This window comes from Cricetulus griseus, chromosome 4, assembly GCF_003668045.3.
Source record: "Cricetulus griseus strain 17A/GY chromosome 4, alternate assembly CriGri-PICRH-1.0, whole genome shotgun sequence".
NCBI classification, from domain to species: Eukaryota; Metazoa; Chordata; class Mammalia; order Rodentia; family Cricetidae; genus Cricetulus; species Cricetulus griseus.
This window is the reverse complement of record NC_048597.1, coordinates 218,888,125-218,905,003: the sequence shown is the minus strand read 5'-3', so window position 1 is coordinate 218,905,003 and position 16,879 is coordinate 218,888,125. Positions and strand designations below refer to the sequence as shown.

At 44.0% G+C, this 16,879-nt stretch overlaps 1 long non-coding RNA gene across 1 annotated transcript; it reads right to left on the bottom strand.

Moving 5' to 3' along the window:
- Nucleotides 1–5,124: 5,124 nt before the first annotated feature.
- On the bottom strand, nucleotides 5,125–12,128 carry LOC113835532. The gene is made up of 3 exons (XR_004769558.1): nucleotides 12,094–12,128; nucleotides 6,606–6,721; nucleotides 5,125–5,380 (listed from the first exon to the last, which is right to left on the bottom strand). It is a non-coding gene; the product is annotated as an uncharacterized LOC113835532 (long non-coding RNA).
- Nucleotides 12,129–16,879: the final 4,751 nt, after the last annotated feature.

The following is a 16,879-nucleotide window of genomic DNA, read 5'->3' as shown; positions in this document are numbered from 1 at the left end:
TAGCATCTTCTCCTGCCAATTGTTGAGTAGCTACTTCACAAGGAGAACATAGAGAAACATGAGTCAGACCTCAGTATCAGCTGGCAGCTAACATTGGACCTGATATGAGGCCACCACATAGGACTGTAGACAAGAAGTGACACAGATAAATAGATGCCCACAGTTATAAACAACTGAGTCCTGAGTTACTTTATCCCTTAAGATTATTGCAGCAAAAGCTAGCTAATATGATGGCTGGAGCTCCGGCAGCCTTCCTGAATTACATGGTAGCCTTAAAATTTTAAGACAAACCCAAGAAAGTTACAGAGCAATAAAATAGAGGCCTGGGTCCCTTAAAATAGCATGAAACTATGTCACCTTTAAATTTCCCCTTTAAGAGAAAAGACACCCTTGTATATTTAAGCAACTATGGTGTTATTACCTGAGAAATGGTATTTGTGTCCATCCTTCAATAAAAGGAAACATTTCCTTTCACACAAAGAGAAACACTGAATACAGACATAGGCAGTTATTTAAATGCAAAATAGAGGTCTAGGAAGGAACACCGTGCTCACTGTGAGCCACTGAACTAGAAATTATTTGGTGTAGCTCAAGGGAGTGGAACAGTAGCCATGGAGCCTGGCAAAGGCATAGGACTAATTGTTCATAAGTGAACAAAATTCACTCACAGATCTCAAATTAAGAAGAAGAGTCAAAGGCATTTTGAAGATGTCTAAGGAAACCTTCAAGGGGTGGAGCGGTGGATCAGTGGTTAGAGCACTTGCCACACACAGCTGAGGGCTAGAGTTGGGATCTCCAGAACCTACATAAGTGCCAGGCTAGTACAACAGCTGACCTGTTATTCCAGCTTCAGAGGCAGAGATGGGGGAGGTCCTCAGAGAAACTTAGATAACAAGACTAGCTATATTGTCAAGCTAAGTTCTGGGTTCAAAAGACTCTGCCCCAATGACTAATATGAAAGAATGATCAAGAATGATTTCAAAATCAACATTGGGCCTCTACATGCATTTGAAATCACCCACATACATACACACACCAACACACACACATAACACATGTGCCCCCCCACCCACACACACAAACGAAAAAAGAAAAAAGTAAAAAGAAATGTGCAAGTCATTCAAAAGCAGTATGGCAGGACTGACTCCATGATCTCACTCTGAAAGGCCCCTCACAATTGCTATTTCCCAATCTGCCTTCTCCAGAGAAAGAATGCACTCACCCCAGGTGATTTATTCTAACTAGCCAGACTCTGGCTCACCTCCTTTGGAACAGAGAGGTCCCTCTCTGTCCAAAACATCTATAAAACAGCAGGAAAGAAGAGAGGAATAAAGGAATGGCTGTCGTATTGAAATGTGTGGTTTATTCTGGGGTCCCCGCTCCTGAGGCTTTGTCACTGTGTTTAAAACGATGAAAAGAATAGGTAATTTCCTTCCATTTGACCACAGAGTTTCAAGACAGAGGGTCAGGTCCAGTAGACTATTAGTGCTAAAGTTCCCAGAAGAAAGTCACACCTATGCAGAGGACTGAAGCCCAAACAGCTGATTAGGATTTCATGGTTGTAGAGCTCTGGAATATTGCAGCTCCAGAACCAAATCTTCTTGGGTTCTCTTTAGCCCCCTTAATAGTCACCCACTGTCCACGGCTGCATCTGACCCGGAGTGCTTTACATGCATTAACTTAGCAGACCACAGCTCTCACCAACCCCAAAGGTAAGAATGTCATCAGACAGCATCTGACACCTGCAGCAGGGTCACCTCTACTTTGTGATGACCACCTACCTGATGCTCTTACTAACATGTGTGGGAAATGCCTTGATTTATGACTTTGGTCCTATGACTATAAAAGTGTCATGAACCTGTTTTCCTGTTGACACATGTCATTTGGAGCCACCTGAATCTGTGTCCCCATTCATCCTGGCCATTCATATTTGGCTCAGAATCAGTTATCTTTTATTCCCTTTGAGGTGAAATCAGTAGTTGGAACTGATGTTGCTACCTAGATGTTGCCAGATCTTTGCATTTCCCCTCGTGAATCTACTGTTTTCTTTAAAGAACAAACAAACAAACAAATCCAAAGGAAGGCAAGAACAAAAACAAAAATCACTTGGAGATCCCGGCGTCATTCTCTTGTGCAGTCAGCTCTATTTTGCTACATCTAATTTTCTTCACAGTTTACATGTAGAACATTTAAATTGCCAATGTTTATAATCTGTTTTCTTTACTTCACATAGCTGTAGAGATTTCATGGAGAAATACAGTAAAAAAAAAAAAAATCCTCCCTTAAATAACCAGAGCTGCCCTAGAAAACTCAGAGGCTTTATCAACTTTACAGAGTCCACATCTGCATTTTAAATGTTGGCAGAATATTTTATTTCGAGAATAGCATCGAATTTAGAACCTATTGCTTTAAAACCAGACTATATGGGACTGAGGCAGGAAGGTGGAGAGATGGAGGATGGTGTGGACTATGTAGTGAGATTATCTCAAAAACCGGAATCAGACTGGAGTGAAGGGTCTTTGGGTGAAAGTGCTTGCTGCACAAGACTGACCACTCAAGTTTACATCCTCTGAAGACATATGAAAACATGCATGTCACGGCACACATCTATAACCCCAACAGCACACCATGAAATGGAGACAGAGACAGAAGAATCACCTAGAAGCTCCTAGGCCTGCTAACCTGGAATCCACAGAATGGCAGAAACAAGAGAAACCTGTCAAGGAAAAAAAAAAAAAAAAGCAAAGGTGGATATCAAGAACTGAATCCTGACAGTTATCTCTGTATGTACACTCTGTGATATGACCACATAGAAAGAATCATACATACCTCATACACACACCACAACCATGAAAACAAAAGAACTAATGGATAAACAAAAACAAACTAGCAGTAGGTCAAGCTCAACTTCAAGGCTAGGCAGTTTTCAGATCCAAAACCTAGCATAGTAAGCCTCTTCAGCTACATGACAGTCAGGAAAGTCTGTCCTCTCTCTTTATATTTGAGCACAACACACATAGCTGGGGTGATCCAGCTATGCTTTGGCATTGAGATAAACCAACTAAATCATGGATAAATGTGTTAAGAGAGCTGAGGGATTTCTAGTATTTGCAGCTCAATGGATCTCATAGGTAGGAGTGAATTAGATATAAACATCTTGTGTGTGTGTGTGTGTGTGTGTGTGTGTGTGTGTGTGTGTGTGTGTGTATGTCTGGCATTGCATGCCTTATTGTGAGATGTGGGATGGGCAGTCATTTTCTTGTCTTGTCTTCACTTTGAGAGGATAGGCTTGGTAGTCCGTAGGATAAAATTTAAAAAAATTATTGTACTAACCCAGCGTTTTCAGGTTTAAATCTAGTTGGTTTTTCAGCCTCAATGTTCAACTGTAGGCAGTGTGTTTGTTTTTAGATGTGCAGACTAAGTTTCAAAAGTATGCCAGGTGCCTGAAATACTCAAATTCTTGCCATGAATCTATCACTGTATGGTAAGGACTTGGGGCTGTTTTTACTTTCCCATTGTCACTCTACATCTCAATATTGGTTAGTGGTCATGAAAACTACTTTTGTTTTTATTGCTATAACATAATAGTGTTCTAGCCAGTAGTGGCCTGTACCTTGTGTCCAGAACTGAGGAATTATTTGTGTGTGTGTGTGTGTGTGTGTGTGTGTGTGTGTGTGTGTGTGTGTAAAATTGAAATTAATTTTACTTAGTCAGAGCCCTGCAAAGTATATGACCCAGCTCTTATCACATGGGGAACCATGCTTAAGCGACTCGCATGCCCCTACAAAAGAGATGGCTTGGAGGGTATGTAGAATAAACTGGAGAACAGAAGCTGGGGCAAAGCTGATAGAACATCAGGCACACACCAAAACGAGGCAGAAAATTCCCACCCCGTTAAGGGCCTGCTCCTCCAGGCTACTTTATATGAAAGGAACCTTATGGGCAGAGAACAGAAACTGGAGCCAGTATGCCCTGTGGTCACTGTCCCATGCCTGAGGACCTATGAAAACCATGATGTTCATCAAATTGCAGCAGCTAATGTCTGCTTTCCCAGAATGCTACGAGGAGAGACAGGCAATAAGAATAACTCTGCTTTTCCCACAGTCAGACACGGTTACTGTAAGAGGCACACTTACATAAGTATAGAGATGAAGATGCCGCCAGGGTATGCATGTGGTTTAAACTGGGTCACACAGGCATTGTTTTATGTGTGTATCTTTAATAACTAGAAAATAATAATAAGAAGACATGATTCCATTGATAATCTCCAACACTCACCATCGGGGCTCTGAGACCATGTGACTATCAACCCATTTTGCGTGGTCTTCATAGAGAGGCTGGCCTGTAAGTTCTAGGGAGTGCCATGGTGCCAGTATTCAAACCAAATACCTGCACTAGTTGACATCTGCTGGCATCGTGAGGGTCTAGAATTGTGATTGAATAGCAATAAGCATGAAAGGGATGAGAGGAGGGGGAGAGAGAGAGAGAGGGAGGGAGGGAGAGAGAGAGAGAGCGCCTGCTCCATTGCTCACATGAATAGACCGAGAAGCCTGGACCCCCCACCCCTACTCCACATCTGAAGCTGCTGTTGTTACTAATATTAGGCTTTTCTTTAACATCATGCACTATAACATCTAAATTGTGGGTTTTTTCTGTAAACAAAGGGTGATAAATTTGATGGTCCAAAAGTCCCATGATCGATGTAAGTTTTTAAAGAACAAATTTCTGAAGGAACCAGTTTTTTTAAAAAAAATAAATAAATAAAGGACAACACATCTCCCTCCATTTGCAAAGGAAGCAGGCCAATCAGCCAGGATGGGCATTTTGTGGTTTTATGAGTTCATGTCTTTGTCTTTCACACTGGCATAGAAATTCCTGGTTTGAAATTTCAAGAATGTTGCAGCTTTGCAGTGAGTGCTGAGAACATCCCACGTACACTCAGTGTGGCTGGAGAATGCCAGACCCAGTATCAGAGAACACAGGACACATCATTTTTTTAAAAAGGCCCCTCAGTTTTCTCTGTTTACTTATAATGTTGTTTCTTACAGCATGTTAGCACCCAGAAAAATCATGCCAAGAAAGAAAGAAAATTCAAATTATCCCTAAGTCAGAGAAGGTAGCAAATGTAGACTTTTATTTAAAAAAGAAGAAGAAGAGAGAAAAGCTATTTTGAGAAAAGCATTTAAAAAGTACAATTATCTAGCAAGCAAAACTGATAATTATATAATTCTTCAGCTTTTGGCAGGTTGACTTTCGCTTACAGGAACGGGTTGGGATTCATCTCTGCAGTGCGTGTGCCTCAGATCTCTCTCTGCAGATGGTCAACAGAGAGCAGAGGTGTCATCAGTCCAGGGGCCCGCAGGGACAGGCACTATTTATCCTAGTGTTTATGGGGAGAAAATAACTTAAAGAGGGCAGATGGAAATTGCGGGTAATAGAGAGTCAAGATAATGGGTAAAAGAATGTTTTCTCTTACAAAAGTGAATGTGTGACATGCAATCAGTGACAAAGGACTGGCTTCCCAGAATAATGGCGCCTCCTACACCTTGAACTTTTGGAAGGTGTCACCTTGGCTCTGAGACAGAGACTCGATTGTTGAGCATCTATAATGTGCTAGGCTGTGCCATTTGCTGCGTGCGAAGTGTCTCCTGTGCTCTAAACTGTGTGTGGAAATCGTACCCCCTTGAAGGTTTATATGATAGGTTCATATAAACAACAAAGTTAGGAAATGCACCTAAGTGTTTATTTTACTCTATCGTGTTGATACAGGCTGGGAGTGAACTAGTCAGCTTTTTCTGTGTAACCAACAACCCCTGTCAGGCATGATGGCCTGTTCTTCTAATCCCAGCACTTTAGGAGGATCAGGAACTTAAGAACAGCCTCAGCTATGTAGTGAATTCAAGGGTGGGCCTGTGTTACATGAGACCCTGTCTCAAGAAATAAAATCAAGGGGCTAAAGAAATGGCTCAGTGGTTAAGAACACTGACTGCCCGTGCAGGGGACCCAGGTTCAGTTCCCAGCACCCATACAGCAGATCACAATCACCTCTAACTCCAGTTCCAGGGCATCTGACAGCCTCTTCTGGCCTGCATAGGCACTGCAAGCATGTGACACAAAATGTGCAGGTAAAACATTCATGCATAGAAAATAAATTTTAAAATCTTTTAAAAAATAAAATAATGCACAAGCATGAGGACTAGGTTTTGGATGTCCAGAACCCAGGTGAAATCCTTGTAGTCATGGCAACCCACTTAGGATTCCAGTAGGAGAGGGGCAAAATCAAAGGATCCGTGGAGCAAACTGGCGTGAGCTAGATTAGCAGAACAGATGCGTTCTGACACAAGCAAGATACCCTGCTTCGATAATCAGGTAGGGGTGACCAAGGAAGACATGAGGTACCAACCCTGGCTTCCACACGCATGCACACTCACATATACACATATGTGCACACATGTACAAACATAACCAGCATACACACCATAAACAACACCAACGAAACGCTAACTCCAAGACCCCATGTCATAAACTCACAGGCCCATATTTAGCCCGTTACTTCATGAAGTGGTTAATGATACAGGCTCACAGGAGCTCTCTGATGCTCTTACAGATGGATGATAGAGTGGCTAGGTGCTCTCTGGTCCAGGAGGGTTCTGTCTAGCAGGCTTGTCTCTGTTCCGTTAGCAGGCTGATCAAGGTTGGCATGGAGTGACTTGGCAGTGTCCTGAGAGAACAGCTGACATTGTGAGCATGCTTTGGTGACACGGGCTCTAAAGTAACATAACATCCTTGTTCCCACTATGTCCTGTCATCCATAGCAAGCCTCAAGCCCAGCTCAACTTCAAGGAGTAAGACTGAGACTTTACCTCCTAACAAGAGGAGAAGCAAGCACACTGCAATATGGGGGAGGGATGAGTTGCGCAATCATATTTCATTGTGAATTTGTATACAGTTGTCAAGAATAATGAAAACTTACCTTAAAAAGGAACAATTGCTGGGTGTGGCAGAGCACACTTTGAATCCTGGGAGGCAGACGGATCTCTTTGAGTTCAAAGACAGACTGTTTTATTTTGTTTTTCAAGAGAGAGTTTCTCTGTGTAGCTTCATAGACTAGGTTGGCCTTGAACTCACAGAGATCCACCTGCCTCTGCCTTCCAAGTGGTGGTATTAAAGGCGTGTGCCACCACTGCCTGGCAAGAAAAGAATTTTGAAAAGTGACTGAAATAAATGGCAAATGGAAAAGTAGTGAGCTGCAGTCACTGTCAGAGAGATAAGATGTAGTGAGAACAAAACGGGAACAGCGATGAGGACCTTGTTAACGGTAACTCTCCCCGCCAGCCTGGTGCCGGTGTCACATCAACCCCAAATAACTCATGAAACACTGTATTAATTATGAATACTCTTGGTTGTTTGCTATGGTTTCTTATAGGCTAGCTCTGACTTAATTATTAACCCATTTCTAATAATCTAAGTATTTCCACATGGTCTTTTCTTACTGGAGAAAAGGTACAGGCCTCTTACTCCATTGGGGTCTACATGGCATCTGCTCAGCATCTCTCTGCAGAGAAAAGAAGAAAAGAGAAGAAGAGAAGAGGAGAGGAGAGGAGAGGAGAGGAGAGGAGAGAAGAAAAAGAGAAAAGAGAAGAGAAGAGAAGAGAAGAGAAGAGAAGAGAAGAGAAGAGAAGAGAAGAGAAGAGAAGAGAAGAGAAGAGAAGAGAGGGATTTTCCTGCCTGTCCCTGCTTATATTCTGATTCTGCCTACTATGTCACTTCCTGCCTGAATCACATGGTAACTTCTCTTTACTACATTTCCCAGAATTCTCCTAGTCCTGCCTATCTTGCTTCCCTATTGGCTAACAGTGCTTTACTCATCAACCAATAAGAGAAACATGTACAGAAGACTTCCCCCAGCAGGGCCTCTGGTCCACATACTCAGCACTGGTGAGCACATGATGACAACACTCATGGCATAGCTCTACAGGGTCACAATGTTTGAGGAGTGGTTGGCTTTAAGAGCCTGTAAAACTATTTACACATTCTTTCTCAATAATTGCCTTTCTAAGAGACTCTCTTCTAGGAAAATACTCTTGGATGCAAAAAGATGGAGGGGAAGATTTACTGAATTCCTGCTGCCCAACTTTATGTTGAACACCCTGACCTTGGAAAGCTGTGGAAATGTGATAGGTACAACTTATCCCATTTATACATTAGACACCTTGTCTAAGTAAGTAACCTAGCCAGCATCAGGCAACTCTTCTGGCTCTGCTTTATCTGATCATGAAGACCATGTTCTGTCTTGTGGCTCCTCATCTCTCCTCCTCTTGCCTAAAGTTGTGTATTAGCTACTTTTCCATTGCTGTGATAGAATACTGTGACAGAAAGCAAGCTAAGGAAGAAAGGGTTTATTTGGACTTACAGTTCCAGAGTGATACAGTCCATCATAGCAGGAAAGGTGAGGCAACAGGAGCATGAGTGGTCACATGTTATCTGCACACAGGAAGGAGAAGAGAGGAGAGAGAGAGAGAAGAGAGAGAGAGAGAGAGAGAGAGAGAGAGAGAGAGAGAGAGAGAGAGAGCAGGAAGTGGAAGCAGTCCACTAAACCTCAAAGCCTACCCCTCAGTGATGAACTACTTCCGGCATGATTCTACCTCCTAAAGATCAACTCCTAAGCCACCAACTGAAGACTAGATTTTCAAATGCATGAGCCAGTGGGGAGCATTTCTTGTTGAAACCACAAGTCACAATGGCCATGATGGGTGACGGTTAATCTTCATTGTCAGCTTGACTAGAATCACCATGGAAACACACCTCCAGGGTGTCTGTGAAGGATTTTCTTGTGGGAAGATCCAACCTAAATTGGGCTGAGCTCCAAACTTTATAAAAAGAGAAAGGCTATCGGAGACAGGCATTTGCCTCTCTGCTTACTGGCTACAGATGCCATGTGACCATATGCCTCACTTCCTGTTGCTGTCTTCCCTGCCGTGATGGACTGTATCCCCTCAAACTATAAGCAAAAAAACCTTTCCTGGCTTGAGTATCCCATCAGGTATTCGGTCACAGCAGTAAACCAAGTAATTAACACAATGGCTCTGAGGAACAGATGGGGGACTTGAGGCTCCTGAAGGATTCAGGAGGATGCAACCCAACAGGAATGGTCTGCGGGTTATATTTTGGCAGCCACTGAGTTTTTTAGGCTGAGAGAACATTAAGCATATGAGCACCAAGGGAAGATGCAATGAAGGCTTGACAGGAGTTGATTCCAGGCCACTGTAGCTCTTGAGAAGGATGGAAAGGTGGGCAGGTGCTGGGCAATTTAATTTCAATACTTAGTAAATTTTAATTATGCAAAAGAGAGAAAGGGGTCCCCAAGATAACCCCACAGCCTGCTGAGTTTTCCTAAACCAGATACCTGTAATACCCAGAGGCTTCACATGAAACTGGGTCCTAGGCAGGAGGAGGACTCCCCTGCACCCTTGCTCTGTGAATAAGCACTGGTTTTGGTTTCTAGCACATACATATGTTTAGCTCCTTTGTATTTTATCTAAATGCAGTTTTGCACTGTGCACTTGATACCCAACTCCTTTCTCTCTGGTGTTGGTGAGAGTCATCAGAATGGCAGTGATTGTGCATTGTTCAGTCTCACTGGGTAAGTAGGGAATAGTTTTGACCATCTTGATATGGAAGGTGCACCTTGGTGACCTTCAACCTCCTTCACCAGAATGGCATGACATGGCATACATCAGTTATCACTCATATGGCGCTCTTAGTCATAGTCTAAGCCGGACTAGAGACTGAAGCACATAAGCCTGACCCAGAGGCCCTTTGCTTGAGTCTTTTCCCTACAGGGAGTTCCTTTCTGTGATGCCCTGGTTATCCAGAGCTCCTAATCCCCATGGAGCATCCTCAGGGGGACAAAGCAGGAAGCAGCATCCTTGGGAGCCTTATTAGTTGTTCTGCAGAATGTCTCTGGGTCATGAAGTCCCATGACTTGGGTCCCACAGGAACCGTTGGGGGTCTACCAGCATCAGCTGTATGTCTCCAGGACACATTTTTCCCCACTGAGTTGATTTCTTGTGAACAATTCCCTTGATGTTCTCACAACTGTCTCTGAAGCCCTTGATGGAGGACAAGTTCTCTGGGAACTGGGCAGTGTGTCATGAGTTCTCATCATTGCAATCTTAGGTTTTCCCTCAGAATTGTCTATCCAGCCCCAGAATTTTATATGATGAAATTAAATTACCCAGCACCTACCCACCTCTCCATCCTTCTCAAGAGCTACAGCGGCCTGGAATCAACTCCTTGTCAAGCCTTCATTGCATCTTCCCTTGGTGCTCATATGCTTAATGTTCTCTCAGTCTAAAAAACTCAGTGGCTGCAAAAATATAACCCACAGACCATTCCTGTTGTAGCTTGTTTTTTTTAATAAAGTTGCATTGGTATTCAGACTATGTCTGTTCATTGAAAAACTGTCTATAGCTGCTCTGGTACTCTAACAGCAGCAGACATCACATGTCCCACAAATCTGAACATGTTTACTATGGCCCTTTGTAGGGAACACTGCCAAGCCCTGGCCTAGGACACTGTCAGATGTCTCTTCCATCTACCCCATGTGTCTAACTCCTACTCCCTTTGCAGAATTCAGAGAAATGCAAACAGCAAACCTTTGTTTGTATCCTTTGTTTAAGAAGACCTTGCTCAGTATTCCTGAACCTTCCCTCCAAGGCCGACCTCTGCCTCCTTCCCCAAATGGTTTCCCCTGCATCTAGGATTGCATGCAAGCTTCCCCATGGTCCCCAACTTCTATGCAACTTGTGTGTGTCTCTCTGGCCTCCTCTATCCTTGTTTGGAATTTAATCTCTTTGGCCTCAGTCTATGACTTAGCCCAGTTGTTCTGCACTTCAGGGTCTTTGTGCAGTCTATATTCTGCCTGAATTCTTTTTCCCATTTGTTCTTCTCTCCACTATGTCATTCATGTGTCAACTTAAACACAGAAGAAGTCATTCTGTGAGTGGTCCCTGGAGGCTCCTCCCCCAATGCAGGGTCTAGAGGGCCCACACCTTTCAACTGGGCCTTTACCTAACCCAGTCCATGTCCAACCTGTAGGCTCCCCACACACCTTCCCTCACTCAACAAGCTCCACTGAGAGTCCACTCACTCTTGGTCTTCTCCCAGCAGAAGGCTCTACCAGAGACAGAACTACACCAGCCCTCCCATCTTCCCCAGGCTTGGAGCTGAGTGCCCCTCCTCACTATGGAGAGGATGGACTTACATCAAGGAGAAGTTGTAAGTCTTTCTGCTTCAAGCAGAGAGACCAGCCATCCAGAACCACACCAAGGGAACTCCACCATCACTCTCTTCAGAGACAACATCAGCTGCAGAGAGCTGTCTCAGGGTGGCCAGGCCCTGGCTGTGACTGCCCACATCAAGGAAAGAGGGCATGGAGGCCTGGCATTCTATGAGATTCAGGCCAGCTCCAGGTGATTCCACTCCAGAGCACCCGTCCTGACCCACAGGACACTCCCCAGCCTCTGCATCTCCTCCCCCTTAGTGGCCTTTGATTCCTAATGAACAGCTCGTCTTTTCCTCACATTCTACCTCTGCATCTGCTTCCAGAGCATCAAGGCTATATAGCCTTTGTTTATACTGTTTGGAGAGATGAGCAGAGTTCCCCTCAGACCTGGGCTGGCATTTCTCACAAGCGCTCACTTGAAAGTATTTGCTAGCTTCCCAGGTTCTGTCTTCACCTTAGCAAATGGAGAGGGAAGGCCCTCACTTCAAGGCTGATTTTAGGGTTCACTATGGCAGGATGTTTAAGTGGGGTTAAATATAAACATACAGGTATTTCTGTTTATATAAGCCTATGTGTATATGGAACCAAATGACCTTGACTCCTTGTTTATGTCCGTTTATAAGCAGCATTGTTGAAGCTCGAGTCTCAAAGCAAAGTGACCCTGAAATTTTGACCTCACTTCCAGATGCAGAGCTGCCTCATTCTGTTCAGCTGGCTTCAAGATAGGAAAGACCTATAGTGGGAAATTACCAATACGGAGTCAGGTAGAAATATAAGGGTATTTAATAGGGAAAAGCCTTACTTACAGAGCGACCTAGCCAGCCGGCATGGCAGCAGTCTGTACAGCAAGTCCAAAAGAGAAACCGAAAGCGAAAATGCAGTCACCCTACGTCCCCTGACCACACCCTCGAAAGCTTGTGAGGACATGGTCAGGCACACCTGTAGCCAGCCACTAAGTAGGTGTGGCTACAGCTTCCCCTACAATTCCCCTTTTAGTCTAAAAGAGAATTAAAGCTTAACAGTTTAAAGTATCCAAAATTAACAATCATAAAGGTAAAATATAAGAAGATCCTAACTATTTTAACTAAACCCTAAAGTCATCTGAAAGAGGTGGCCAAGCCTGAGCACCTCCTTCCAATCCCAAAGATAAACAATAAGAAGCTATCCCTAACTAGGTATATACACTATCCTAAGTGACAACAATGGGGAAAGGGGGCGTAGCATTCTCCAAGTTACTTCCTGCTGAAATGGGATGATGATAGTCACGTGGGGTCCTGTAGAAAGAAAATGTTAGCATCCAGTCCATGTTAGATGGGATTTACTTGATTGAAGATCTCGCTTGAAATCCTCAACTGACCACGCCCTCAAAGACCGGCTTCGGGAAGCGGGAAGTGTTGGTTATTTTTTGTCGCTGCGACCAACAGAGGGGATCGAAACAACAGAGGGGAGCAAAGGTTTATTTCAGACCGACGGTGGGGAACCGTCAGTCACCTTTGGGACTGTTGATGCAGGCCTCTGGTGGAGAGGGAGCCGATGGAGAAGGTGGGAGCGGATGGGGAAGGCTATCCGCCCTCTGAGGCGGCAGGGTGAGGCTCAATCTCAGCCTCTCTAACAAGTCCCAGGTGATGTGGACGCTGACCTCTAGCCCACTCTACAGAAGCCCACCTCACAGGCCTTCATGTTTCATTGTGAGATCAGAATCCCATGGGCTTAAGGTGGAGGACGGTTTGGTCTCATCAAAAACTGAACTGACCCAGGAGCATGAGAATAACCAACTACGTCCGTGGGTCCTTGGGGATAGCTTGTTTACTCGGTCTGGGGCCATCCCTTCAACTCCTCTCCCCCACTCAACCCACAGGTTTGCAACCCTGCTACTCTGCCGTCAGTTCCACTGAAGGGCTCCAAGGGCTGTGTCCAGTGGGAATCATTGCTGTCAACGAACCTAATGTTTTACTGGACACTTAGGCCCACATTTGCTGCCCCAGTCCCCCCATATTCTGAAACGAAATTAGAGAACAGGAATCAGTAAATCAAAGTGAGCTACTTCTAGTTCTCAGAGGAGGTGAGCCCTCTAGCATGCATGTGGTGGTTAAAATTTACAGAAAACCGCAAGACATGGCAGAGAGAAGACTCAGTGGCTAAAGCCCTTGCCATTCTCTCAAAGGACCCTGGTTTGGTTCAGAGAACCCACATTAGGTGGCTCACACTCTGCTGTAACTGAAGTTTCGGGGGATTCAACACCGTTGTGTGAATGTATATGTGTGACTAAATCTGTTCTTTCTAAGTAGCATTGCCAAAAGAGAATGTAACCTACTACAAGGTTTAAAGACTAGAGAATTTTCCTCAAACAAGTTGTAAGGCAGATTTATGCATTATAGCTTTGTTTAGATTGAGGAACTGTTACACACCATTGGGCCCTGAATAAGTACAACCTATTTGCAGTCCTTGACACCCTTGACTGAGATGTCTTTAGAAATGTGTCACCTGGCCCTAGGGAGAATGTATTTATTGTCTTTGGCAAGATGCCTTTTGTAAGACACATTTGGTCCCCATGGACAATTTGGGCTTTGTCAACGCATTCTGAAGTTCCCTGCCTTTCTCAGCAGAAAAGCAGGCTGCAAGCGGTTCTTCCTTTCCACGTCACTGTCACTTCCCTGTCTTCATCCTGCCTCGTACCCTTAACATGGACAGTACTTTCCCTTCTGGTCCCTCTCTCTTCTTTGTAGACTCCATCTTCTTCCCTCCCTTTAAGTGCCATTGCTCCAGGAGTCTCCCTTTTGCTCACACTCTTCAGGGATCCTTCTGTGTCTATCCCTTCATTCCACCCCTTCCCCAAGCGGGATACCCACTGGTCAACTTATCACCCAGGTAACTCCTATCTAGCTAGCTACTACAAGCATCCCAAATCCTACCTGCTCCTTCTCCAGTGTTCACTGGCTCAGTAAATGATGCCAGAAATATTTCTCAATAAATATACTTTTACATGAATCTTAAAAAGGAATAATACAGACATGGTAGGATAAAAAGGTTAGATTATTGAACTTACTCTGAAAAGAATAAAGAGAAGATATAGATATGATAAGATAAAAAGGCAGATTATTGACTCTAGTCTTAAATAAAACTACTGGTTTTAAATATTTTACATTGGATTGGATTTTTATATATTGTATGCAAATGTTGTATATTGATACAAATTTAAGATTAATTTTGCTAAAACATACTATACATGCATTTATAATATTGTTCAAGGTATTGTACCTATACAACTCATTTAAGGCCCAGGCACCAACAGTAAGCCAAGAGCACTCGGAGATACATAGATTAATAGAAATGGGTTAAAGATTAAGAGACAGCTAGCCAATGAGAAGCCTGAGCCATTGACCAGTTTGTAATTAATATAAGCCTCTGTGTATTTATTTGGGACTAAACAGCTAAGGGATCAGGCTGGACAGAAAGTTCCATCTACAAACATTAATTCAACATTTGGGAGACAACTGTGACCACTCACCCATCTTTAGCTGCACAGCCTGTCAGTGCCTGCCTATGGGCCTTTGCTTAGGTGGGCTTTATCAGGAATTCTCTCCCCTGCCTCAAACTCCTCACTCACCACTCTGCCTTGAGTCTTTAAAGCCTCGTTGGCAAAAGTATACTTCAGCCTACACAGATCTAGGCTCTCTGGAGTGAGCAAAATAGATAGAAATCTCTGCTTGTGTGCACCTTGCATCAACAGCAACTCCCATCCCATGGCTTAGTCCACCACGGAACACTAGTTTGATGAACACTTCTTTAATGCATTCACCTCATGAGAGAGACAATCCTACCCCTTTTCTGAAGCACAGTTACAGGAAGGAGAAGAGCAACAGGGGTGTGTGGAAGTGGGGAGTCCCCGGGGACAGTAGAGGGGAGGAGATAGATCCTCAACAGAATCGCACAACAGTTTCCAAATTAAAACCTGATGGAAGAGTCCTTGTGGGTCTCTGGCTCTCCCCAGGGCAAACTGCATAGCATGGCAAATGCCAGCTCTGTGTTATGGATGGTTTAATGAGTTCCCAAACAGCAGGGTACGACACAACCACGAGAAGCAAAGGGACAGAACAGGTCTGCAAGCTCAGGCACCCAACCTCAAAAGCAAGAGGTGAACCAAGAGCTGTGGCGGTGGCATAGGCACCCACAAATGAGGATGACAGCATAGATTAACTATTACCTGGGCAGGAAACTTCGGTTTGGAAAGATGGGATGACACAGAGACTGAGAAAACAGCAGTGATTTTCCTGAATGCCTCTTCCCCATATTGATTAATGATTTTATTTCACTGCATTGAATCTTATATCAACTCTGACCACATTGATTTCCTTGATTGCGATGAGCACCCCTATATCACCCACACCTCTTGTCGAGCGATGGACTAGAAGCTGAAAGACATTATGAGAGATAGCTGTACTAGGGGCTTGGTATCAAACTCTTCTTTAACTGAATCATCAGTAGAGTCTTCTGAATTCTGTGACTCAGGCTAAATGTGTGTTCTCCTCTCTACAACATACTATACACATGGCAGAAAGAAAAGAATGACGGGAACTTCCAGAATTTTCAATGTACTTAAAGCTCATATTTCCATGTAGAGAACAGCACAGTACAATGGCCAAAGGAAGTCAGAACATGGAAACCCAGTGTCAGCGTTGGAAACAATCCACCAAATTTGTCACAGTGGAGTCAAGTTCTGATTCAGCACTTTCTTCTCTAACCTTGGTTCTTTGGCATTCTCTATCATCCATCCATCCATCCATCCATCTATCTATCTATCTATCTATCTATCTATCTATCATCTATCTAGCTACCTACCATGTATCATCTATCTATTTCTTTCTCCCCATGTGTACTGTGTGTGCATGTGTGTGTGTGTGTGTTTCAGAGTAGAAAGGAGGAAAATAAAGGAGAAAGGGATAAATAGCTGAAGTCTGTCCAGTTTGGGTATCTATTTTCCAGTCCCGCAGTGGTTGAATTCCCTCTTATCTGTCTTCTGGGTTGTATTATCATGGATTTCAATCTCTTTGGGCATCCTAAGTTGGATAGTGAATATCACTCAACAATTTTCATGTGCCCTCCTTGTATCTAAGAATAACCATCTCTGTATACAACATTCCCAGTTTAACACAGACAGGATCTTGGTTATATATGTGAATGAATGCAGACAGTTCTCACTGGTACTCTGCCCACCTTTACAGATTAAAATTAGCCCTGCTTGAGGTCCACCCACTGCTATGTAGCAAGGACCACCGGGTGCCACTAAGATGAGCAAATATGTAGTGGGCAAATGAGAAAGAAGAGAATTGGAGCTGTTTGTGTGCTGTGGAGAAAGGCGGGACTGGATACAAGTCGGCAGTGAGGAAGAGGCTGATGTGAGTGGCCTGTGAGGACATGTGATTCCAGACCTGAGCTGCCTCTGAGGATCATGTCTGGGTCTGTGGCACTACCACAGCTAAGGTCTGTGTTGATATTCCTGCCCCCTTTTACTAAAGGTCATGAGGATACCCTTGGTCTGGACTGCCATCTAAAGCCATGTTGATGTCTGAAGGATGTACTATGCTTGGTCTC